General features: G+C 42.6%; 1 long non-coding RNA gene across 1 annotated transcript; it reads left to right on the top strand.

Moving 5' to 3' along the window:
* On the top strand, positions 3,531-25,105 carry LOC108636734. Its single transcript, XR_001918553.1, has 3 exons — positions 3,531-3,714; positions 23,025-23,322; positions 24,504-25,105. It is a non-coding gene; the product is annotated as an uncharacterized LOC108636734 (long non-coding RNA).

Here is a 26,236-nt window from a genome sequence, read left to right as displayed (position 1 = left end):
AATGTTTGCAGTGTTTTGATAAGGAAAACCAGACGCAAACCCAAAAACAAGTCAAAGACTATTTCTGATTTTAAAATATGAGATATTAAGATGTGGCACACGATAAAATTCAGTCCATGTGTCAAGAGGTTTTCTCAAAGAGGTTTCCTTCTCCCAATTCAATCATCGTCTGTTCCAGATAAGGAGAGAGCAGCAGTTCAAGGATGTTTTCAAAGATACGCTGGAAAGATTTAACAATGCCAACTTATGGGAAGTCACTGATGGGGCCAGGTGGATAGAAGGAACCCACTTCAAGGATGTTAACAGTTTATACATCCAAGACAATAGCGGGAGTAACCAGGGTTGCTCTTTTTTTGTTGCAGGGGTTCAGAAGTGCACCCCTCCACATCTCCACACTTTGGCTTGTGGGTTATTTTGATCTAACGGCTTCCCAGGTGGGTCAGTGATGAAGATCTGACTGCCAGTCAGGAGACACAGGAGATGCGGGTTCAATCCCTATGGCCGGAAGATCCCCTGGAGCAGAAAATTGCGATCCACTCCAGTAGTTTTGCCTGGGAAATCTTACGGACAAAGGAGTCTGGCGGGCTGTACAGTCCATGAGGTCAAAAAGAGTCGGACACGACTGAGTGGCTGAGCACACACACATTATTTTGAGCTAAAGACAATGGAGACCCTGTGAGCTTAGGAGAAACTATGGCCTTTCCCTAAGCCAAAAAAATTTATGTCTTATTCTTTTTTCATTTGTTTGGAGAATAGTTGCTTTATAATGTTGTGTTAGTTTCTGCTGTACAGCGAAGTGAATCAGCTATATGCATATGTGTATTCCCCCTTTTTTGTATTTCCTTCCCATTTAGGTCCCCGCGGAGTACTCAGTAGAGTTTCTTGAGCTACACAGTAGGTTCTCATTAGTTATCTATGTTATACACAGTATCAGTAGTGAATATATTTTGATGCCAGTCTCCCAATTCATTCCCTGCCCCTTCTTCCCCACCTTGATGTCCATATGTTTGTTCTTTACATCTGTGTCTCTATTTATGCTTTGCAAATAAGTTCATCTGGACCATTTCTCTAGATTCCACATATAAGCAATATTATACTACAATATAGTATATATTACAGTATATAATATTACATATGATATTACAATACTTGACTTTCTCTTTTTGTAAGCCAGAAGAATTTAATTTGGGGATTTCTCCCAGAAATAATGTTATCACCAGAGATTAATTTTATCTAAGAGACCCTATCCATATGACATGGCAACTGTGTAATTACTGAACATTTGCTCTTCTTTTTATCATCCTGTCAATGACCTCCTGTCCTTGGACCCCATGGGTCTCTATCTTGTTCCTTAGCTCGGGATTGCCTACATACCTTGTTTTACCTTTCTGTCTGAACCTTTCATGTATGTGAATTTCTCAGGTATGTGGATTCTAGTACATGTGAAATTAAATTTGATCTTCTTCTACTCATCTGTCTCATAGCAATTCAATTCCTAGACCAACTAGAAGAGGCTTGAAGGGTCAAGTTTTCTTCCTTCCGAAGACTGCCAAAGAAAGCGTACCCCATGTGTGATAATTCGCTAGTCCCAAAATGCTCTCCCCAGACACCTCCAGTTACACATGTGTCCAAGGAACTAGTCTGAAATATTTATGGGTTTTTCTCCTTTCCCTTCCCTGCTTCCTACCTTTGAAGGCTGTGTGAGGGTGTGATGACCAGCCCAGGAACAGCTGTGTTGTAACCATCACAGGATAGGCATGAAGCAAAAGCTACCACATTAAGCCTGGTGGATTCAAAGCACAGAAAGAAACTGAGTACCTAATGTATTGCTGAACCAATAAAACAGCTCTGAGATCCACCTGTCTCCAGACTTCTTGTTAATTAGACAGTGAATGTCTTGTGATTTAAGCCAGTGGTTCTGAAAGTCAGTGACCAGGAACAGCATTATCTGAAGAACTCAGGGTCATAACATTGTACAGGAGACGGTGACCAAAACCATCCCAAAGAAAAAGAAATGCAAGAAGGCAAAGTGGTTGTCCAAGGAGGCTTTACAAACAGCTGAGGAGAGAAGAGAAGTGAAAGGAAAGGGAGAGAGGGAGAGAAAATCGGAAAAGCCAGTCGACACTTTGGTCTTTTTTGATTGAAATGGTCTCTTTTCAGTTTAGTCCATTTAAGGTCAAGTTCCTATCAAAGCTTTGGTTTAGATGGCATCATCTGGATTGCTCAGCCTCTCTATGTGTGGTGCCTTCTTTCTTGGCACTTCTCTCCTGAAGGTGGGCGAACCATGTGATTATCTGAACATGGGGTTCAGGGGTCTTCTGGCTTCTATGATCTCTGGGCCAGTGTCCCTTGTCCACCTGGATATGCTCCTCTTGCTGGCATCTGTGACAGGATTTGGTGGCAACTGTGACCCAACGTCTTGCTCCTCTTGCTGTGTAGAGTGCCTTATGGTTGGTATTGGCTTCCTGAGATCCATGACCCTGCCATGCCCTCCACACAGTGTCTGTCCTTGGTTATACTATGACATTACCCTACCCTCCAGGTTGACATACATACAGGAGACTCTGTATCTTATTCATCCCATGAACATATCAAGAAAATGAAATTCCATCTGCTTCTTGTTTTGAGCCATAAAATTTACTTTGCTAGTCTAGTTCAGGGTTGGTGAAGGAGAAAACTTTGAAATAATGTCATTCCAGAATTTTTAGAGTCCTTCGCTTATCTAACCAGCAAAGACCCTACATCAGTGATTTCCAGCTTGGAGTGATTTGCTTCCTAGGAGATATTTGGAATGTCTGGAAACTTTTTGGGGGGTAGGGGGTGGGGAGAGGGGATACACTGCAAAATATGTGAGATCTTAGTTCCCTGACTAGGAATTGAACTCAGGACCCCTGCCATTGGAGCATGGAATCTTAACCAATGGGCCATCATAGACGTCCCTGGAAATATCTTTGGCATCACAACCTGGAGAAAGGCAACCATTGCTACTGATATCTAGGGAGTAGAGGCTGAGGATGCTGTTAAACATTCTGTCATACACTGGTGGGCAGCTCCCAAGGTTCCCATCTGCTCTGTGTCATCTCCTCCTCTTGAGTATGGAGAGAATCTGTGAATATGATAGGATATTGATCCTGTAATTAAGTTACATTATATATCAAAGGGTGTCCCCAATGAGTTGGTAAAAAAAGAAAAGAAAAAAATCCACGTGCAATGCAGGAGGCACAAGAGACACTGGTTCAATTCCTGGGTCAGGAAGGTCCCCTGGAGAAGGACATGGCAACCCACTTCAGTATTCTTGCCTGGAAAATCCCATGGACAGAGGAGCCCGGGAGGGCCACAGTCCATGGGATAACAAAGAATCAGACATGACTGGGCATGCCTGCATATTCTGCATAGCAAAGGGAACTTCGCAGCAGTGACTAAGACCCTTAATCACTTTATGATTAAGCAAAAGGGAGAATACCCTGCGTGGGCCGCATATAATCAGGTGAGCCTTAAAAGAGACAAGGAGCAACAGCAGACACATTCCTATTCACCTTGAAGACATAAACACTCCTGTTAAGAACTGCCTATGGGAGGGGCTCCAGGAACTGAGAGCAAATCTCGCTCGCAGGCAGGAAGAAAACAGAGAGCGCGGTCCTACAGCCTTAAGGAAGAGGACTTCAAACCTTGATTTCAGCCTGAGAGACCTAGAGTAGAGAATCCAGCTATGCTGTAAGTACACCTCTGACCCAGGGGAACTGTGAGATAATAAATGCCCATGGTTTGGGACAACTTGTTATGCAGCAATAGAAAACTAACAGAGAAACACAGGACAGCCACTCAAAACAAAGAACGTTATCTAGCTGTAACTAAGATTCCACATATTTAGTGGCAACTAAAGATCCCATGTGCTGTAGCTAAGACCCCCACATCCAAATAAATAAATAACTGATTAAAATATGTTTTTAAAAAATGTCAGCAGTGTCACTGTTGAGAAACGCTTTCCTCTTCCTCCTCATACGTGCTTGGTTGTGTCCAACTTTTTGCAATCCGCCAGGCTCCTGTCTATGGGGTTCTCCAGGCAAGAATACTGGAGTGGGTTGCCATTCCCTTCTCCAGGGGATCTTCTGGACCCAGGTATCAAATCCCCATGTCTTATGTCTCCTGCTTTGGCAGCTGGATTCTTTACCACTGGGCCATCTGGGAAGCCCTTGAGAAATCATGTTTTATAGGAAAACATGTGTTCCCCCATGCCTCTCTTTCCCCTAAATTACTAAAAAATTAAAAGAGAAAACATCTGGACATTTCACTTTCTCAGGATGTATCCCACATCCTGAGATTATTTTACTCCAGGTCAGCAAACTATATCATGACCTGCATGGAGTGTGGGGAGAGGAGCAGGTAGCCAGGGGGCTCTGGAAAGACTAGAATCTCCTGGAAGGGCAATGTTGCAGAAGGTGAGGCAGCTGGGGGATCTGGAAGAGGTCAGAGAGGTCAAATGGGAGTTAGTATTAAATTCTGGTGCATGAGATACAATGAAGTATGTTTAGCCCCGGTGATGTGTGCTGCAAAAGCTGTCCTCCTTGCTAACGCTGAGAGATGTTAGGTTTGCTTTTGGGTGTGCAACAAAGTTCTGAAGACGCCAGCGTCCTGCTTTGTCATGAGAAGGAGGGTGAGAACAGAGACCTTCCCCAGTCACATCTCATAGATGTCTCTGAAAACCTGTTCGTGTAAGCACTATTTATTACACCAATTATTATCACTTTTATGGATGAGGACCTTGATGCTAACAGACGTTGAGCAATTTTTTTTTTTAGTAATTCAGCTAATAATCAGCTAATATAAGGATGCTCAGCACCGGCGCCTCATATATTTTGGATTTCTCAGAATTCTCAAGGCTCTATTAACCCCATCTTCATTACGTCCGTAAAGAGTCCTGTATATAAGGGGTACTCAACTCTAGTTACATTAGAAAGATACAGGGAACTTTTCACAAAAGACTGAAGTTCCTGTCCTTCGTCCTGCTTCTCCATCCCCATCCCCTGACCCCAGAGAATCTAACCTCATTGCACCAGGGTGTGGTCCGAGGCCTGGCGTGTTGTACTAGCTCCTAGTTCCTGTGTGATTCTAACATGGACTCAAGAGTTAAGAATCATCACTCTTAAAATGCAATTCTCTTTATTCTATACATGATTGGAATACATCTAGGCCCATTTATTCCTCTGGGATTTCTTCAAATAATTTCTTTTTCTCAACTGAGCTGTCAATGATTGCATCTTCCTATTTATTTTCCAAAGAACCAGGCTTGGTTGTTTTTGTTCACAGGAAAAACGTACCTGAGCAAAGTAGCTACCAAAAGCCAAGAAGGGAGGTACCAGTGTGAAGACAAGCATTACTGTATTTCTGGGCAGGAAGCCCTCTCAAATATCACCCTTGGCATTTGCAGATTCTTCACCTATTTAATCTTGTTCACAATCGTCATGAATAAAGAAAAACAATGAAAAGAAAGTCTTCAATCCATGTGAATGGAATATATTGAGACTCTGCCTTATCTCACATCCCTTCAGTTCACTTCAGTTCAGTCGCTCAGTCGTGTCCGACTCTTTGCGACCTCATGAATCGCAGCACGCCAGGCCTCCCTGTCCATCACCAACTCCCGGAGTTCACTCAGACTCACGCCATCCAGTCAGTGATACCATCCAGCCATCTCATCCTCTGTCGTCCCCTTCTCCTCCTGCCCCCAATCCTTCCCAGCATCAGAGTCTTTTCCAATGAGTCAACTCTTCACATGAGGTGGCCAAAGTACTGGAGCTTCAGCTTTAGCATCATTCCTTCCAAAGAAATCCCAGGGCTGATCTCCTTCAGAATGGACTGGTTGGACCTCCTTGCAGTCCAAGGGACTCTCAAGAGTCTTCTCCAACACCACACTTCAAAAGCATCAATTCTTCGGCACTCAGCCTTCTTCACAGTCCAACTCTCACACCCATACATGACCACTGGAAAAACCATAGCCTTGACTAGATGGACCTTAGTCGGCAAAGTAATGTCTCTGCTTTTGAATATGCTATCTAGGTAGGTCATAACTTTTCTTCCAGGGAGTAAGCGTCTTTTAATTTCATGGCTGCAGTCACCATCTGCAGTGATTTTGGAGCCCAAAAAAATAAAGTCTGACACTGTTTCCACCGTTTCCCCATCTATCTCCCATGAAATGATGGGACCCGATGCCATGATCTTCGTTTTCTGAATGTTAAGCTTTAAGCCAACTTTGTCACTCTCCTCTTGCACTTTCATCAACAGGCTTTTGAGTTCCTCTTCACTTTCTGCCATAAGGGTGGTGTCATCTGCATATCTGAGGTTATTGATATTTCTCCCGGCAAACTTGATTCCAGCTTGTGTTTCTTCCAGTCCAACATTTCTCATGATGTACTCTGCATAGAAGTTAAATAAGCAGGGTGACAATATACAGCCTTGACGTACTCCTTTTCCTATTTGGAACCAGTCTGCTGTTCCATGTCCAGTTCTAACTGTTGTTTCCTGACCTGCATACAGGTTTCTCAAGAGACAGGTCAGGTGGTCTGATATTCCCATCTCTTTCAGAATTTTCCACAGTTTATTGTGATCCACACAGTCAAAGGCTTTGGCATAGTCAAATAAAGCAGAAAGAGATGTTTTTCTGGAACTCTCTTGCTTTTTCCATGATCCAGCGGATATTGACAATTTGATCTCTGGTTCCTCTGCCTTTTCTAAAATCAGCTTGAACATCAGGGTTCACATATTGCTAAAGCCTGGCTTGGAGAATTTTGAGCATTACTTTACTAGCATGTGAGATGAGTGCAATTGTGCGGTAGTTTGAGCATTCTTTGGCATTCCCTTTCTTTGGGATTGGAATGAAAACTGACCTTTTCCAGTCCTGTGGCCACTGCTGAGTTTTCCAAATTGCTGGCATATTGAGTGCAGCACTTTCACAGCATCATCTTTCAGGATTTGGATCAGCTCAACTGGAATTCCATCGCCTCCACTAGCTTTGTTCATAGTGATGCTTTCTAAGGCCCACTTGACTTCACATTCCAGGATGTCTGGCTCTAGGTGAGTGATCACACCATCGTGATTATCTGGGTCATGGAGATATTTTTTGTGCAGTTCTTCTGTGTATTCTTGCCACCTCTTCTTAATATCTTCTGCTTCTGTTAGGTCCATACCATTTCTGTCCTTTATCGAGCCCATCTTTGCACAAAATGTTCCCTTAGTATCTCTAATTTTCTTGAAGAGATCTTTAGTCTTTCCCATTCTGTTCTTTGATATTTAAACATTAAGAAAGATCATAAGGATTTATTCTTAGTGTATTTTATTTATCAGGAACTTTATTTTTCCTTTATTTTAAGGAGTCTTGGGAGAGGATTGATGAGGATTAAAATGCTCAGGTAAAATTAAAATCAACCAATCTGCAATCACACTTACAGGGAATATGAGGTGCCTGGGTTATTCCAGTCATTATAATAAGTATATAACCACGTGAACATATTACAGCATCCTTTGTAATCTCAGAAATCAAAACCAAAACAGTATTCATCTCAAGCAACCAATCCCACTCTATGTTTCGTGGAGTCATACTTCTAAAGGCGAGCACAGCAGCTGTACAAAAGGAAAGCTCCCACATCCGCAGCCCACCTGCAGCAAGCCTGGAACCCTGGAGCTGCCCCTGCCACAGCACAGTGTGTGGACACCACAAACCCATGAAATAAGATCTCCCATTCAGGATCCAGCCCGGACGGAAGGCATCACAGATCATTGATGTCAAAACCTACAGCATACTACTCTACCCTGTTTCATGCATCCCAACTCTGACTTCACACTTGCAAGATTCTATATGGCATTCTCTGAATCTGGAATTTTTGTGAGGCATAGGAGGCAAAGGAGGTGAGCCTGGTCATAGCGATGATAGTAGCTGATGTTCACGAAAATACCTCAGACTCTGCACTCGGCTCTCCACACATCTGTCGTTTAATCTTTGCCAACAGCCCTGTGAAGTACATGATAAGGAAGCTGGGGCTGGGGCCTGGAGAGGATAATATGTTCCCAGGGTGACAGAGTATGCAATATCAGAGCTGAGACATCAATTCAGATTGCCTGGTTCTAGATTCCTTAGCTCCTTCCCACGGATAAGAGTGTGCATGGTACAGAAACTTGCAGTGGTTCGCTCGGTACTTCTGGCAAGCAATGTTTCAGGCAAGTTAGATCTAACTTCACGTGATGCCTAAGAAAAAAAATGCCCATGAAAGAATTTTCTATTTTAAAAAGCAAGCATTAGGCTAATTGGTGGAAACACAAGTTCTGAGGAGGTCTTATGTTGGGACAAGCTTCCCAGGTGGCGTTAGTGGTAAAGAACCCACCTGCCAATGCAGAAGTAAGAGATTCAGATTCAATCCCTGGGTCAGAAAGATCCCCTGGAGGACAGCATGGCAACCCACCCCAGTATTCTTGCCTGGAGAATCCCATGGACAGAGGAGCCTGGCAGACTTTAGTCCATAGGGTTGCCAAGAGTCAGACACTACTAAAGTGACTTAGCGTGCACACACACGGTGGACCATAAGAAGAGGATTAGTGGTTACCCTTTACCTGGCCTTCAGGGCCTTCCAGGCTAGACCCGTCCATCTTCATTTCTCTTTTTCACCTGTGGTAAAGAATTCACCTGGCAATGCAGGAAATGTAGAAGATGTGAGTTTGATCCATGGATCTGGATGATCCCCTGGGGCAGAAAATGGCAACCCACTCTAGTATTCTTGCCTGGAAAATTCCAAGAACAGAGAAGCCTGGTGGGCTACAGTCCATGGAGTCCCAAAGAGTTGGACCCGACTGAGCACTCACACACCTAGTTACTTTGTAAATGAAACAGGTAGGTATTCCTTTTCAGCCAAAGGGCACTCGAAGAAATCACTGTTATGCAAAGTCACTGTGATTTGTGAAATTCGGGAACCTTTGTCTTAAGGGCAATGTGAAGTCACAGACACGTCCTAAAGAGAGTGATGGTCAAATTTGTGTTTAGAATAGATGACTCCAGGAACAAGGTGGAGAGCAGATTATTTGGAGGTGGGCAAAATAGGTATGGAAACCTAGATGTATGCGTGCTTGCCAGTCGTGTCTGACTCTTTGCAACCCCATGGACTGTGGTCCACCAGAATCCTCTGTCCATGGGGTTATCCAGGCAATAATACTAGGGTGGGTTGCCATTTCCTCCTCCAGGGGATCTTCCTGACCCAGGGATCTTCCTGACCCAGGGATCAAACCTGCGTCTCCTGCATTGCCAGGTGGATTCTTTACCACTAAGCTACCTAGGCAGTCCAAATAACCAGGTACGTAACTGGGCTTCCCTGGTGGCTCTGACAATAAAGAATCCACCTGCACTTGCAGGAGATCTGGGTCAAGAAGATCCCCTGGAGAAGGGAATGGCTACCGACTCCAGAATTCTTGCCTGGAGAATTCCATGGAGAGAGAAACCTGGCAGACTACAGGCTACAATTCATGGGCTCGCAAAGAATCACACACGACTGAGCAACTGAAAAAAAACTTAATAGTAGTAGTTTCCAACAGATTCCTCCAAATTTGAAACATTTCATGATGCTCTCCTCATTTACCTTGATATCCTGGGGTACTGCAGCACAGAGTTAGGAAAGGCCCACTGAAACTCACACTAAAGCCTTAAAGTAGCCACCTATGTTCTGCAAATGCTCTCCTACTCGCCTGCCCAGCCTCGTGTATTTCAGTTCCTCCCCACTTCTCAGGTTCAGAGTTGTCTCTAGACTCCTCATACACACCACTGAGAACCTATCTAAAAGACTCTCCCCATGCCATCCAGCCAACTCTTTGATTAAGCGAAACCCTAATTCATCAGCTCCACCAGCAATTTCTTGGAGAACACCTGTTGTCAGCCTCCCTCCCTGGGTCAACCCCTGTCATCACAGGCCCTCCTGGAACCTTGAAATCCTGCCTGTGTTTGTTTCTTTAATGTCTCTCTGACTCACGTCTGTCTGAAAGCTCTGTGATGCCAGGGACCACCTCCCAACCACTCCTGATGAAGCATCTAGCAGTTCTATCAGTGAGTCCAAACAGTGGATATGCAAAACATCGTTGTTGAATGAATGAGTGAATTGCCACATTTTTGCACAACCAGCCTTCTCAAATGCCTTGCTTTCCTTCTTCTGGACTTTTATTCTCACATGCAACTATAGTGCTTTCCTCTTTCTTGGACCTCCTATTCCAATCCCAACATCATTTGTTGCTGTTCAGCTGCTAAGCCATGTCTGACTCTTTGCGACCACTTGGACTGCAGCACACCAGGCTCCTCTGTCCTCCACTATCTCTCGGAGTTTGCTCAGAATCATGTCCATGGAGTCGGTGACTCTATTTAACCACTGCATCCTCTGCCTTTCCCTCAATATCTTACTCAACATGGCTCACACTGATCGTGTGCTTCTCAGAAGGTTCACTCTACCTGCACTCTATACCCTGATCTTATGCATCCTCCTTGTCCTCGAAAGAGTTAGCAGCTTTCTTGAACCAAGGGGGACTCCTTCAAAGCCTCACATTCAGTAGGGGTACAGTTAACACCTTGGGACCCATTACTCCAGGTCTTTTGTTATACTTATTTATTTGATTGCAACAAGCCTTAGTTGCATCAAGCAAACTCTTAGTCACAGCATGTGGGATTTAGTCCTCTGACCAGGGATCGAACCCAGGGCCCCTGCATCAGGAATGTGGAGTCTTAGCCACTTGACCACCAGGGAAGTCCACTCTAGGTCTTTTTCTTGAGGAAGAAGATAAATAAATGTAGATTAATGTGTCTTCCCTTCACTATGTGAGTGAAAATACTAATCGTACTTCCTTCTCCTCCCTCCCCTGGGCTGACTCCCAGCTTTCTTCCACTCTCCTCAATAGTCTCCACTGGAAACCAGGACAGGAAAACCCAAAGATTTCGTACTGAAAGTTCATGAAGACTCTTAATATCATCACATTCAAGCCTTTTAACAAACCTATGAAATCCCCAAAGAGGATATTATCATCTCAGTTTTACAAGGAAATGTGAGCTCCAGTAGATAAAAGGATGAGCCTAAAATTATTGCAGACATTTGTGACAAATTATTGTTCAGAAATATTTACCCCATCCTTCACCTCGCTTTACTTCTGAACCCTTGGCTTTAGGTCAATGTTGTGACTTTCCTTGGCTAAGACAGAAATGATGCTGTGCAAGTTCCAAGTTATATGCTGCTAAGTCACTTCAGTCGTGTCCGACTCTGTGCAACCCCATAGACGGCAGCCCACCAGGCTCCCCTGTCCCTGGGATTCTCCAGGCAAGAACACTGGAGTGGGTTGCCATTTCCTTCTCCAATGCATGAAAGTGAAAAGTGAAAGTGAAGTCGCTCAGCCATGTCCGACCCTCAGCGATCCCATGGACTGCAGGCTTCCAGGCTCCTCCGTCCATGGGATTTTCCAGGCAAGAGTACTGGAGTGGGTTGCCATTGCCTTCTCCGTCCAAGTTTTATATGGCAGTATATATTTCCACTTGCTCCCTTGTTATTCCACCAACAACTAGCCAATATATATATTTCTTAGAAGAATGAATGAATGAATGACTTGACTGAGATCAAATAACTAGTAATTCAAACTTGGAAGATTTTCTGAATCCCTGTCTCTTGCTTTTTTTATTTCTCATGTTTCTCTCCAGCTGGTGAAGAATTAGCAATCTTAAAAGAGAATATTTAAAAATTTGATAGAAAATAGACATAAGAGGCCAAAAGTAAAGGAAACAAACTAGTTATCTGGACAAAAGAAATAATGTAGTCTTCTGGGCTCCCGTGTGCAAACAATGCCCCATCTCATCGGTTGTTTTTCAGTCCCTGAAACAAAAGAGATTTCATCTGAACAGGAAGGACATGGGTTATATTTGAAAGAGAATTTTCACACCGCAGGAGTTTTAAGCTTAAAACTATGCCTCCAGGGAAGTTCCCTGGTGGTCCAGTGGCTAAGATCCTGTGCTCGCAATGCAGGGGACCCAGGTACCATACCCGATCAGGGAACATGCTACAACTAGAGACACCTCAGGCTGCAAAAAGGACTACAATCCAGTGCAGCCAAATTAATTAATTAATTTTTTAAACAAAAATCATGCCTAAAAGGTATCTAAGAAATCTGTAGTAGTTCCCTACAGATTTTTTTCAAAATAATATATATATTCATCTTTCCAGAAAGTTTTAGGCTAGTGCCCCGACATACACATGCAGACAAGGATTAAGCTAGTTCTCTAACTTCTTAAAACAAGCACAGATTTCTAGATACAAGCCAAGATTCAAGCTCAATAAATGCAGCTAAGATCCAGGAATCCATATTTTTGGAATTTCCCCCAGCATTCTGCTACGCAGCCAGGTTTGAGAACCTCTAGCTTATATGGGAGGAACTTGACCACAAGACTTTTAGCAGTAACTTCAGTGCAGTTTCGTGTTTGTCTCAAAGTATCTTGTGAACACTAGTGTCTATTAAGCTATCTGTAATGGATGGAAGGAAGACTTCAGAGGAAAAAGATAATGAAACAATTTTACTAAAATATGTTTTACAAATTTGTAATGTAAATTCAGTTATAATTTCTGCAAGCAATACATTAATTTCTTAATTGTCCAACTTGCTTCAGATTAGATTTAGTTAACAAGCTGCAGTTTATCTCAGCTATAAGGTTCCTAGTTTCCAATCTTTCTGTTTTACTCTTGAGTAAGTTTTCTTTTTGATGTTGTTAACACAAAGGTTGCATTTTTCCCTCAGTAATGAATGTGAATTATTCAAAGGAATCTCCTTTAAGTAAAAGAGGAAACATTTTTAAAGTAATATGAATGGTAAAATTCAAAATAATGTAAATGTGCTGTGCTTTGTCACTCAATCACGTCCAACTCTTTGCGACCCCATGAACTATAGCCCACCAGGCTCCTCTTTCCATGAGGATTCTCCAGGGCAGAATACTAGAATGGGTTTCCATGCCCTCCTCCAGGGCATCTTCCCAACCCAGGGATCAAACCCAGGGATCAAACCCAGGTCTCCTGCTTTGCAGGGAGCCACCAGGGAAACCCAGGAATACTGGAGTGGGTGGCCTATCCCTTCTCCAGGAGGACTTCCCAACCCAGGAATCGAACCAGGGTCTCTCGCATGGCAGACAGATTCTTTACCAGCTGAGCTACCTGGGAAGCCCAGTGATTGCTATTGTCAGGATTAAACTCAGATCTCCTGGTTTGGGGGCAGGGGGTGTGTGTGTTGGACAAGTAGTAACACATTCTCAGGTCTGACTTCTCATGTAACAGTTGTCATATCATTTCCACTCAATGACATCATGATGCGTCTCATTCCTTCCCAAGTGAACTCAGGGGCACTTACTGGTAAAGAGAGTGGTTAGGGACTTCCCTGGTGGGCCAGTGGCTAAGACTCAGTGCTCCCAAAGCAGTGGGGCTGGGTTTGATCCCTGATCGGAGAACTAGATCCCTCATGCCACAACTAAGACTCAGTACAGCCAGATAAACAATAATTAAAAATAAAACACAGTGGTTAGCAAACACAGGGCCTCCAGATAAACCACCCCTCTTCTAAAGGTGAGTTCCGATTTCTCTTGGAAAACCATTTGAGAACTCCCTGACATCCTATCTTCAGATTTACACTTGGCAATATGTGCCTTGTATTCAGCCAAGTCTACTTCAATAATACCACCACTGGGCTTTTGCAGGCAAGTTCCAAGTCACATCAAATGCTTCGTACATTTGTAATTTCCCTTGTGAAGTGCTGGGATAATCACCCAGGAGATGGAAGCTAGCTCATTAGCTTTGATATTCAGCAGTTCATATTAACAGCCGTGGTTGATAATAGACTACATTCCAGATAAATCAGGTAGTGGCTTATGTGTCATGGAACAAATATCATGAAACCCCAGATGAAATGACTATTCAACAACACATTAAATCTGGTGGCAGTTTATATGTCTAAGAAGTGAGCTGTGCCCACGTGCAATCAAGCAGATCGTTCCATTTCCCCAAATCCATAAATTCTAATGCTTCCCTTTTTCCTAAACTCTCCTGAACTCATACTACCTCATTCAGTCATAAAAATAAGATATTTTCCCTTACTCACAAATCTCAATGGACTTTTTTTTTACACAGGACATGCCTCAACTAAAATCTTACCTTATTATAGTTATATTTATTTTTTTTAATTTAGTAGAGTAATAGGAACTTTATCCAAGAAACTTGAGGTTTTGCTCAAAAAAAATTGTCTAATCTTGGTGACTAATTCTATTTAATAAAGCTTGGGTACTTTTCTCCCATATGGTACATACTCTGAAGTTACTTTTCTTTGTATGGAAGAATAGCACATTTAGTTACCTGGTTTCCCATTTTATAGCTGATTAGAAGCATGAAAACAAACTAGTTTGAGGGGATAAAAGCTGAACAAAGCAGACATGCTTAGAAAAATGAAAAATACAACCTCTAGGGAGAAGAGAAAATACTAAAACAAAGGATGATGAGAATCAAAAGCATAACTCACTATACCCGTTAGTCTAACACCAAGTAACCCAATATTCTTTGGTGGCTCTGAAGGCACAAGAAATTACATAATACCAAATAATTTTTATACTTAATAATAATCTATATAAGGGTGCTCATCACATAGTATTCATAAAAAGGAAAAAAAATGTTGAAATAGACTTATCATCAAACAATGGAAAAACTATTAGGTAAATTATAAAGTTCCATTCAGTTGACTATTCTATAATCTTTAAGTGGTGTTAACAAAGAAATTTTAAAAAGATAACCATAAAAGCATTCTGAAAAAAGTTGAAACCGTGTCCTATAAATTCCATTCAACCAAGCTGAGAAGCATAATAAATTCAAAGATACTGTTCAAGATGGTTAAAATTTTAGAGGTATAATAATTAAAGAAATGCAGTTTGAGTCCTCATAAAATCCATATGTGTAATAATTCAGTTTTTCAAGATGCAAGCTAAATAATGCTGTCCTAGCAAGTGAGCTAATCATAATGTGATTTGTTCTCAGATATTTCCTAAGCTTTCTTAAATTTATCCTAGTAAAACAATAACTACTGCTGCTAAGTCGCTTCAGTCGTGCCCGACTCTGTGCAACCCCATAGACGGCAGCCCACCAGGCTTCCCCGTCCCTGAGATTCTCCAGGCAAGAACACTGGAGTGGGTTGCCATTTCCTTCTCCAGTGCATGAAAGTGAAATATGAAAGTGAAGCCGCTAAGTCGTGTCCGACTCTTAGCAACCCCATGGACTGCTGCCTACCAGGCTCCTCCATCCATGGGATTTTCCAGGCAAGAGTACTGGAGTGGGGTGCCATTGCCTTAATTTTAAATAGAATATTTAGATACAGCAATCACAGCAAAGATGGCTTTTGCCTTAAAAAGACATAAGAAATACTGAAAATAAAGTTTAAAATGCCAATAGTATGTTTAACCACATGTAAGAATCAGATGGCTGGATGGCATCCCCGAAGCAATGGACATGAACTTGGGCAAACTCCGGGAGATGGTGAGGGACGGGAAGGCCTGGTGTGCTACAGTCCACGTGTCACAGAGTCGGACAAGACTGAACAATGATCAACTAGAATCAGAAGCATGTTGCTTCACACAGTACAGAAAAGTCTGAGTCACAGACAGGCATTGATCATCACAACCATATACTGTCCATCTGGGATGGAGAAACTGCAGGACCTCAAGGGTCCCCTCCAACTCTTACTGTCTGTAATTCGAAGTGTGCCACACAAGGGAAAGCCTTGGGGGAAGCTCATCAACATGAACAAGATGAATGAACTCTGCTACCTCTATTACAGCTACTCTGTGCTATTTTAACTTCTTAACATTTATTTCTTTGCTGTTCTGGAAGTTTCCAGGCACTGTTTATTTTCACTCTTAACAAGCCTACAGAGGTTCTAGCTATGGCTTTTTCCACTTAGAACTATCAGCGGTCAAACGATTTGCTGCATTATCTTATTTTGTTCAGTATGAACTGTGGTGTTGGAGAAGACTCTTGAGAGTCCCTTGGACTGCAAGGAGATCCAACCAGTCCATTCTGAAGGAGATCAGCCCTGGGATTTCTTTGGAAGGAATGATGCTAAAGCTGAAACTCCAGTACTTTGGCCACCTCATGCGAAGAGCTGACTCATTGGAAAAGACTGTGATGCTGGGAGGGATTGGGGGCAGGAGGAGAAGGGGACAACAGAGGATGAGATGGCTGGATGGCATCAAGGACTCGATGGACGTGAGTCTGAGTGAACTCCGGGAGATGGTGATGGACAGGGAGGCCCGGCGTGCTGCGATTCATGGGGTCGCAGAGTCGGACACGACTGAGCGACTGAACTGAACAGAATTTATATACCGTCTTGTTCTTCATATCACCTATTTCAGAATTAGGAATTCTACTACACAAACATTTCTGTTATCTTCATTGTCCTACATTTACTTCTGCTATTTACCCGAGAGTTCTATCTAAATATTTTAAATGGGTACATCTCAAGGCACCAGAGTCGAAGTAAACTCAATTCCAGTGGGTATAGGTTGTGACTAATTATTATGCCCATACCAGTGCATGCCAGCCGAGTGTGAGCCCCAGGTAGGTCCCAAAATGCTCCAAAATATTACAGTTACAGTTTTTCTTCTATCTCTTTTGGACAAATTAATCTTCACGAGATGTCTCTTATTTTCCCCTAATCCGTAACTCTTTTCCCCACATGGTTTAGTACTACACCTTAAGCAATACTTTCTAACTGTCTCTATTTATAAGATGCTAGTCCCGGGTTTCAGCAGCATTGCTCTTTCAGGCTTCCCAGGTGGCTCAGTGGGTAAAGAACCTGCCTGCTAAGCCAGAGATGCTGGAGATATGGGTTAGATTCCTGGGTCAGGAAGATCCCCCGGAGAAGAGCGTGGCAACCCACTCCAGTATTCTTGCCTAGAGAATCCCATGGACAGAGGGCTACAGACCATAGGGTCACAGAGAGTCAGACATGACTGAAGCAACTGAGCACAGTCACAATTATGTGCCAATTAATTAGACAACCCAGATGAAACAGACAGATACCTAGAAAGACACAAAATGCCAAAACTGACTCAAAAATAAATCGAAAATCCAAACAAGCGCATAAAAGTAGAGAAATTTTGGAATTGCCCTGGGGGTTCTTTTCCATGAGCACCACCTGTATTCACATAGAAAATAATAAAATTAGACCCCTACCTCACACCATATGCAAAAATTAGCTCAAAATTACCTAAATATAAGAACTAACACTATAAAACTCATGGGAGAAGACATAGGCACAGTTCTTTTATTTTGATTTGGGGCTTCTTCATGCATTGAGAACTAGCCCCTTGTCTGACAAATGAATTGTAAATAAGTTTCCAAGATAAGCATTTTTTGACTTTGCTCATGGTGGTTTTGCTAGGCAGCAATTTCTTATACATTTATGGAACTAAATTTAATCAGATTTTGTTATGGTCTAAGGGCTTTGTTTTTTTATACAGTTCATGAGGTTCTCACGGCAAGTATACTGGGATGGTTTGCCATTCACTCCTCCAGTCGATTAACTGGAAAAGTCCCTGACACTGAGAAAGATTGAGAACAGAAGAAGAGGGCTTCAGAGAATGAGATGCCTGGATGGTATCACTGATGCAATGGACATGAACTTGGGCAAATATTGGGAGATGGTGAGAGACAGGGAGGCCTGGCATGCTGCAGTCCATGGGGTCACAAAAAGTTAGACATGACTAGGTCTAAAGAACTGAAGAACAGCAACAAAAGGTTTTGTAGCGTACCTAAAAGGATCTTTCTCACCCTGAAATGATTAAAATATAAATGATCAGTGTGGAGGAGACTGCTTTGATGTTCACAAAAAAATCTCTTAAAGAATCAAAATCTCAGACTATATCAGTTGTAAAATTCAAACCACAAAACTGTGTGAGGCTGATACCTACAGTTTCAATTTCTCACCAAAAACCTAGCAAAAAAGGGAAAATGCTCTCTGTTCTCCCTGTTCCACTGGGCAGTTATTTCCTAATGCATAGACGGGTGCCACTCTTCAAGCACCCAACTTAAGGAAGGTGCGAGTTCCGAGACACATCTCTCACAAGGTCAGTACTTATCCTCTCCCGCTTCACAGATGTTAAAACCCAAACCCTCACATCAAGACTGACAGCTCAGCTCCTCAGCCACCAACTCACTTGCTTTCTACTCTCATTTTTATTTCAGACATAGTTTCCAGCACCTGGGATTTTCTTTTCTTTTCTCAGCTGTACACTTAGAATAATGTGCATTAGATGTTGCTCCACACTTCTGAGTGTTGTAGCAGCAGAATTTGAGGCCATTTACTTTGCCACACTTTCTGAACCAGAAACCCATTCTTCAATTTTTCTTTTTAAGGGTTTCACTACCAGTCACTATGGGAAAGCAGACACAGATTACCAAAAGAGATGGGAAATCATAAAAATTCTGGAAATCTTGCAAAATTATTCATGCATGCTAAAGACTGCAAAATGATAGCCTCTGACATTTTTTTTTTTTAATTTAGCTCAGAAGCTAAATTGCCCACTACTCTTCTTTCCTAAGAAAGGCGTTTATGAAACCTGCTGTAATTACCAGCTCTTCCGATTTCTACAAGTCAGGTAAACTCTTTCCTCCATAATGGCCCTTTTGTAGCACAGAAGTTTTATTCCATGAGCGTGAACAAGGAAAAGCTCCTTTGGTTTACCATGGGTAATTGCAATTCCAGTAATCTCTTGACAACCAGTTCCCACATTGAGCAAAAGTCAGTTTCCAAATAGGAGAGATTTTACTTTCTGGTACAATTTTAAAGCTCCTTCTCTAAAGTAGAACTCTGTGGAGCTCAAGAATACCATAGGGGAATCACAACCCAAGCCTAATGGGATTTTGTTTAATATGTAAAACATACTTATTTTTTAAAAATAGCTATTATTTATTTGAAATTCAAAATTAAGCTGGTGTCCTGTGTTTTTATTTGCTAACTCTGGTAACCCTACGCTACAGTGGTGCAGGGATATTTTTTTGTGGGTCATGATCCTGTGAGTTTCTCAGGTAACTTCAGAGAAAACGAAGACTTATTTGGGAAAATCCTAGTACCTACAATTTCACAGGATCTCAGATACAACTGCATACTAATGGATAGTTTCAACAAAGTTCATGAGAAAGAAAGCAAAACTGTTTTCCAGTACCTTCCACAATCTCTCCCAGACTCAAGTCCTAAGCACACACCAGTGAGGGTAACAAGTGCTGGAGTGGGGTGGGTGCAATCAGTGTATTGGATTGTCACTGCATGTTTCTCTGATCCAAAGACTGTTTCCTTACAAAAGGCATTCCTACACTTTCCTTATGAACCTTCAGTATCTCCTACCACTGATCAAATGCACTGAAGGATCTAGACCCCACTAAATCCATTTACACTTAGATCTCTTCTATGTAACTGACATCAGTAGAACAGTTAAATGCCCAGAATTATGAAACCCTGCCTATGCCTCAGGAAATGGTGAAATATTCTGAGACAAAAGCAGTTTCTGACCTTACCAAGATGACCCTAACTATGAAAGTCTGTCTATTAAATCTATTTCAGAACAAGTAGAAGGTAATAATGTTAAATCCTGGGGCAGCCAACCACAGCGATGATATCATGTGCCCATCTGCTGACTCCAAGACGATTTTAAGATTTCCTCTCACTCAAATTTCATCTCTAGATTCTGACTTAAGATAGGCCTCCCAGGTCTCACTGAAGCCCATCTAATGATCCCAGCCTTAAAATGCTTATAAATCAATAGGGATTCATCAGCATGCATGCTAAGTACTTCAGTCGTGTCTGACTCTTTGTGACCCCATGAACTATAGGCTACCAGGCTCCTCTGTCCATGGGATTCTCCAAGCAAGAATACTGGAGTGGGTTGCCATGCCATTCTCTGCGGGATCTTCCCAATCCAGGGATCGAACCCAGGCCTCTTGCATTGCAGGCAGATTCTTTACCATGTGAGCCACCTAGGAAGCCATTGGTCCCTAAAACAATATTGAGCCAATAGAGAAGCCAAAATATGAACAGCTGATGGGCCAAACCCTGTCCAGATGTTTTGTGAGGGATGGAATTGAGAGACAGTTTAATTTCATTTCCATTGCATGTCTTTAGAGGAGACAGATACTCTCCAGAAGCTCAGAGGGTCCACTTCTCCCCAGTTGCCTTATATTGACCCACCCCAAGCAGTGCCTGTCTGCCCCAGAAGAGAGTTCACCCAATATGTTCAAGGAACATCCATGTGCCAATCAGCTGGTTTTGAATGCAGTTTCAAGTCTTCCTATCACAAAACATTTTTCTCCAGACATCAAGTCATAGAAACAATAAAACTATGGATTTGCATGGATTTCATGTAAATTCCTCATTTCTTGGGTCTTTCTGTTGCCTGGACACAACTTCTCACATGCCTGTATGCCTTTGCACACAATTTTCACCTTTCCTACAATGACTTCCTCCAACTCTATTTGCACCCTAGCCTCCCTGCCACGTCCTATTCATTTTTAAGTCACAGCTCAAACATTGCTTCACTGTGGATTGATTTTTTGCTGCCCCACGGTAGCCTTAAATCCTTCCTCTGCTACAACTTATACATCTCTTCATGTCAGCTTTTCTTACTGTTTATATTTATTTATATTTTATTGTATTTAAATTCCTCGAGCTTAGAGACACAATGTTTCTATATGTAATTCTCCTTTACTTAGCACAGTAACTGCCCCATGGTAGGTTTTAAACATCAGTTTCACAAATTAATTAATAGATGAATGGATGTGATTTAGTTGAATCTAAGTGGGCCTGAGATTAAAGTTACAATCTCAACATTCATGTAAACAAATGCTTCACTTCCCTTGGACAGCAATATCTTCACCTTTGACCAATCGAAATCCCCCATCACTTTTATGAAACGTCAGATTTCATATGGAATGACTCTTTGTCATTCCTTCACCTTTACCCAGAGAAGGCATTGCTGCTAGGGACGGATGGCCGCATTATCTCTGAGTTTAAATGGCAACATATTTTCCTGGAGTTGAAATATCCATTATCCTAGGTTTGTTATGGCTGTCTAAACATTTACACTCAATTGCTGGTGTGTGCTCACCCGTTTCTTATTGCCTTCTGTGGCACAGAAGGAAAAAAAGTCACTTTTTAAAAATCTTTCTCCTTTCCAGAGGTGAGAAGTTTGTCTCTGTTATAGATGTAAGATGGTGTGAAATCAAAATGAGATTTTTCAGATTTCCATTCTAGGAGCCAAATAGCATTTCCACATTACTTTACCTTAGAGAACTCAATCTCAAACTTTCTATGGAAGAGTTGTTTGTGTGTGTGTGTGTGTGTGTGTGTGTGTGTGTGTAACAGCCATTGATTTGAAGTTTGGTGGCCTGACCCAAAAGTCACCCTGCCAGAGTGAAGTCAAGTTGTATTAGTTTGCAGCTTCCAATGGTGGCTCAGACGGTAAAGCGTCTGCTTACAACACGGGAGACCTGGGTTTGATTCCTGGGTTGGGAAGATCCCCTGGAGAAGGAAATGGCAACCCACTCCAGTGTTCTTACCTGGAGAATCCCATGGATGGAGGAGCCTGGTGGTCTACAGTCCATGGGGTAGCAAAGAGTCGGACACGACTGAGCAGCTTCAACTTCACTTTCACTTTCACTTTCACTTTCACTTTCCAATGGCTGGAGTTGTGGTCTGTGGACCAAGAGTGACAGTACCTCCTGGGACCAGACCCGGAATGCAGAGTGCAGAGTCCTAACCCAGGGCTAATGATCAGATATACACTTTAGCAAAATCCCCCGGTAATTCAAACACATGTGAAATTTTGGAAAACACTCGTCTGAAATCTCATTTTAAAGAACAGGCTTCCTGCTCAACTTCTCCTAAAGTGTTCACTGAGTTCAAATATGAGTATTTGCCATGTTCCTCCCCTCCAGCTGATGGATCAGAATCGAGTTTTTAATGGTACATATCCATTAGGAAGATTTTTATCTGCAAGTAAACCCAAACAAAGACATATGCAGGTACACACATGTACACACACAAGTTTAAGGTGACTTAAGATCCATTATCTCCCACTAACAGAAGGTCCTGAAATGACAAGAGTGCAGGACTAGTCACGAGGCATCCCAAAGCCCTCGTCAAAGACTCAGGATCCCTCTATTTTCCCTCTCAGACACCCTCCACCTGGTCTCCACAAGCTAATTTCCTTTCTTATCCCAAGATGGCCACCACAGTTCCAAGCATCACAGGCAGAAATAAAAATGTCAGCAGCAGAAAATAACTTTCTTCAGGATCATATTTTTGAACATGAAGAAAATGTTTTGCTTTGTTTGTTATAAGAATCCCCTCCACAGACGTCCCTTTGTATCCCATGGGCCAGAATTATACTACATGACTTGTCTAAACCAAAAACTGGCAAATGATACAGAGCCTCCTTGATCGGCTTAGACCGATCATTCATTCCTTGTGATTTACTCTAAGGCTTGCTCTCCTAGGGCACGTGAAGAGTGGACATTTGTGCAAAATAGTGTTTGCTTAGCAACAGAAATGGTGGACAAGAGGTGGGGGGTGGGGGCGCTGATCTGACGTGGAGGTGATAGCCAGATTTTAAAGCCAAAAGGAAGGGTTTCCCTGATGGCTCAGTGGTAAAGAGCCCACCTTCCAGTGCAGAAGACACCAGGTCCATCCCTGATTGGGGAAGATCCCACATGCTGCAGAGTAACTAAGCCCGTGCACCACGGCTGTTGAGCCTCTGTTCTAGAGCCCGGGAGTCTCAAGTACTGAGCCCGCCGGGGCACAGTTACCGAACCCTGAGCACCCTGAAGCGCATGCCCCATTCACAGCTACTGGAGAAAAGCCCCGGCACAATCATAAATAAATAAACAGCAAAAGAGAATAATCTGAAACATGAGTGATATAAACAGAAGGAAATTTATCTTTTTTTGATCAAGGGCACTGCTTACAACAGGCACATGATAGAAATCAACGTTGGATCTCAGTCTCCAAATCACCGCCAGTCTCCCTGAGCCCTCCCTCTTATCTGCGCCTGTCTCAGTCACTGAGGATGGGTCCTCAGTGTGAAGTGCAACCAAGAAGTGGATGCGAAGCTGGTGCTCTGCCAGTGCGCTGCCGCATGGCTCTCTAGGGTCTGACCCAGCACACCCAGCAGGTCTTTTAGATCAGACTCCAGTCATTCATTAAAACCGCTAAAACCAAGGACTTGCCAGCAAACTCCTGAGCAAGAAGAAGGTAGGGAAGCTATAGATTGGACTCCCTGGAAAAAGCAAGTCGGCAGTTGATCGCTATGGTAGCAATACTGGTTGATGTTTGTTTCCAGTGGACTTGGTAAATCATAGGGAATTAAAAGAAGGGAAGAGGAATATATATATATATGAATATATATATAGAGAGAGGAATATATATATATAGAGAGAGGAATATATATATATATATAGAGAGAAATACATATATGTATAGAGAAATATATATAGAGAGAGAGAGAGAGAGAAATACATATATATATATAGAGAGAGAGAAATACATATATATATATAGAGAGAGAGAGAGAGAGAGAGAGAGAGAAGAGAGAGAGAGAAATATATATAGGGGCTTCCCTGGTGGCTCAGTTGGTAAAGAATCTTCCTGCAACGCAGGAGACCCAGGTTCCATCCCTGGGTGGGGAAAATCCCCCCAGCGTAGGAAATGGCAACCCACTCCAGTATTCTTGCCTGGAGAATCCCATGGACAGAGGAGCCTGACGGGCTACAGTCCATGGGGTCGCAAAGAATTGGACACAACTGAAGTGACTTAGCACACACGTGCTCAGAAGGAAAGCTGGCAGGACAGGTCTTCATGTAGTTAGATATTCTCAGGAGCAGATTTTATCAGCGCAATTCTTATGTCCCCTCACATCTAGAAAAACACTAAAATCCTTTACGGTGACGCCTGTTTCTCATGACTAGCCAAAAGCATCATGAGACTAGCAGAAACCTGGAGAAATATGTGCTTGATTGCATGTATTCCCGCTTGACCAAAATCACATATATGCTGATCTTCCCCCACCCCAACTTGCCTCTTTGGAGCAGTTTCTCAGAGCTACCTGAGGTGTTGTCTCCTGGACTGCAGTCCTCATTTTGCCCCAGATAAAACTTTCAACTCTCACATTGTGCATTTAAGTTGACAAGAGTTTAAAGAAGACTTTCAATGAGATGTGAACAAAATTATTTCCATAAAGGATGATGATTCAGGCATGAGGAGCGATCATAGCTGAGGCAGCAATTTTTTACTGAATCAAAAATTGACTCAATGAGAAATACATCACTTGCTCCTACTTACAAATAATCATTCTATTCTCTCTGACAATACTTCCTTTTCATAGAAATACATTGAGTAAAATTGTTTTTTCTTCTTCTTTGTGATTTGTACCACAGATTCCAACTGGGACAGAAATAAATGGAAAACATGTATCCGGACCTCCCAGGGATCCCAGGCCAAGTCGTGTAGTTCTGTCGATGGAGGCAATTATAATCCTAATGAATATGCTTGATGCTCACTTACAAAGAAACTGAGCTCAGAGAAAATTTTTTCCCTTTTGTTTACATGTACACACCAGCTGGCTCCCAAATGAGTCTCACACACACAAATGTCCCTGATGCTATTTTCAAAAGAAATAATAATAGTACCAGGGGCTATCAAATAAAAACTCTTTCTCAGACCTGGAGTGAATTGAAGGAATTACAGTGTCCAAGGGTCACATACCTATTTTTTCACAAAAATTCAGGCAGGTACAATAAACCAATAAGCAACACCTGTCCAAGCTGGAGGCAGCAGAATTTACTTACCAGACAATAACATCCATAAATCCACACACTGCCCAGATCTTCATTTTTCTCGGCACAGAAACCTCAAGGACTAACTTTTATGACCTGGATTCTAGTAGGGCTGACTAATGGCCTAAGAGATCAGATCCTAAATCCTGGAATTTATAGATGGTACCTTATAAAGAAAAACAGATCTTTGCAAATGTGATTAAAGTGAGGATCTTTTTTATTAAACTTTTTATTTTGCATTGGATTATAATCGATTAATGCGTCTTCCCTGGTGGCTCAGATGGTAAAGAATCCACCTGCAATGCAGGAGACTTGGATTCAGTCCCTGGATAAAGAAGATCCCCTGGAAGAGGGCACAGCAACCCACTCCAGTATTCTTGCCTGGAGAATTTCATGGACAGAGGAGCCTGGCAGGCTACAGTCCATGGGGTCGCAAAGAGTCAGACGCGACTGAGCAACTAACACACACGCACACACATAGTCAATTTACAGTGTTGTGACAGTTTTAGGACAGCAAAGGGACTCAGCCATCCATATACATGTATCCATTCTCCCCCAAAGGGAACCCTGGTGGCTTAGGGGTAACGAATTCACATGCAGTGCAGGAGAAATGGGTTTGATTCTGAGTTGGGAAGATCTCCTGGAAAAGGAAATAAAAACCCACTCCAGTATTCTTGCCTGAGAAATCCCATGAACAGAGGAGCCTGGTGTTCTCCTCTGTAGTCCATGGGGTCGCAAAAGTCAGACACAACTTAGTGACTAAACCACCACCACCATTCTCCCCCAAATTCCATCTCAGCCAGACATCCACATAACATTCCTGTATGCCACAGAGGTTGTCCCACTGTTGGGAAGGTTCTGAGCCCCCCATTAGGCATCCCAGCCTGGAGATCCAGCAAAGGGACTAGGAATCCCCCAAGAATCTGACTTTGAAGGCAGCAGGATTTGATTGCAGGACTTTCACAGGACTAGAGGTAACAGAGACTCTATTCTTGAAGGGCACACATAAAATATTGTGCATACCAGGATCAAGGGAAAGGAGCAGTGACCCCACAGGAGGCTGAAGCAGACTTCTGCTGAATTAGGGATCTTGACATGAGAATAGTATGCTGAATTATCCCGGAGGGCCCCAAATGTAATCACACGTGTCCTTTTTAAGAAGGAGGCAGAGAGATTTGACACATAGGTGAAGGGGATGTAAAGACAGGCAGATTGGAGTGATGAAGGCATGCATGAAAGAATTCTGGCAGCCGCTAAACGCTGAAAGAGACAACCAGAAACCCAGGCGATACCTTGATCTCAGACTGTGTGTGCTAAGTCTCTTCAGCCGTGTC

The sequence above is a fragment of the Capra hircus genome, chromosome 1, assembly GCF_001704415.2.
Source record: "Capra hircus breed San Clemente chromosome 1, ASM170441v1, whole genome shotgun sequence".
Taxonomy (NCBI): domain Eukaryota; kingdom Metazoa; phylum Chordata; class Mammalia; order Artiodactyla; family Bovidae; genus Capra; species Capra hircus.
Note: the sequence above shows the minus strand (reverse complement) of the source record. Positions and strands in the feature narration are given on the sequence as shown.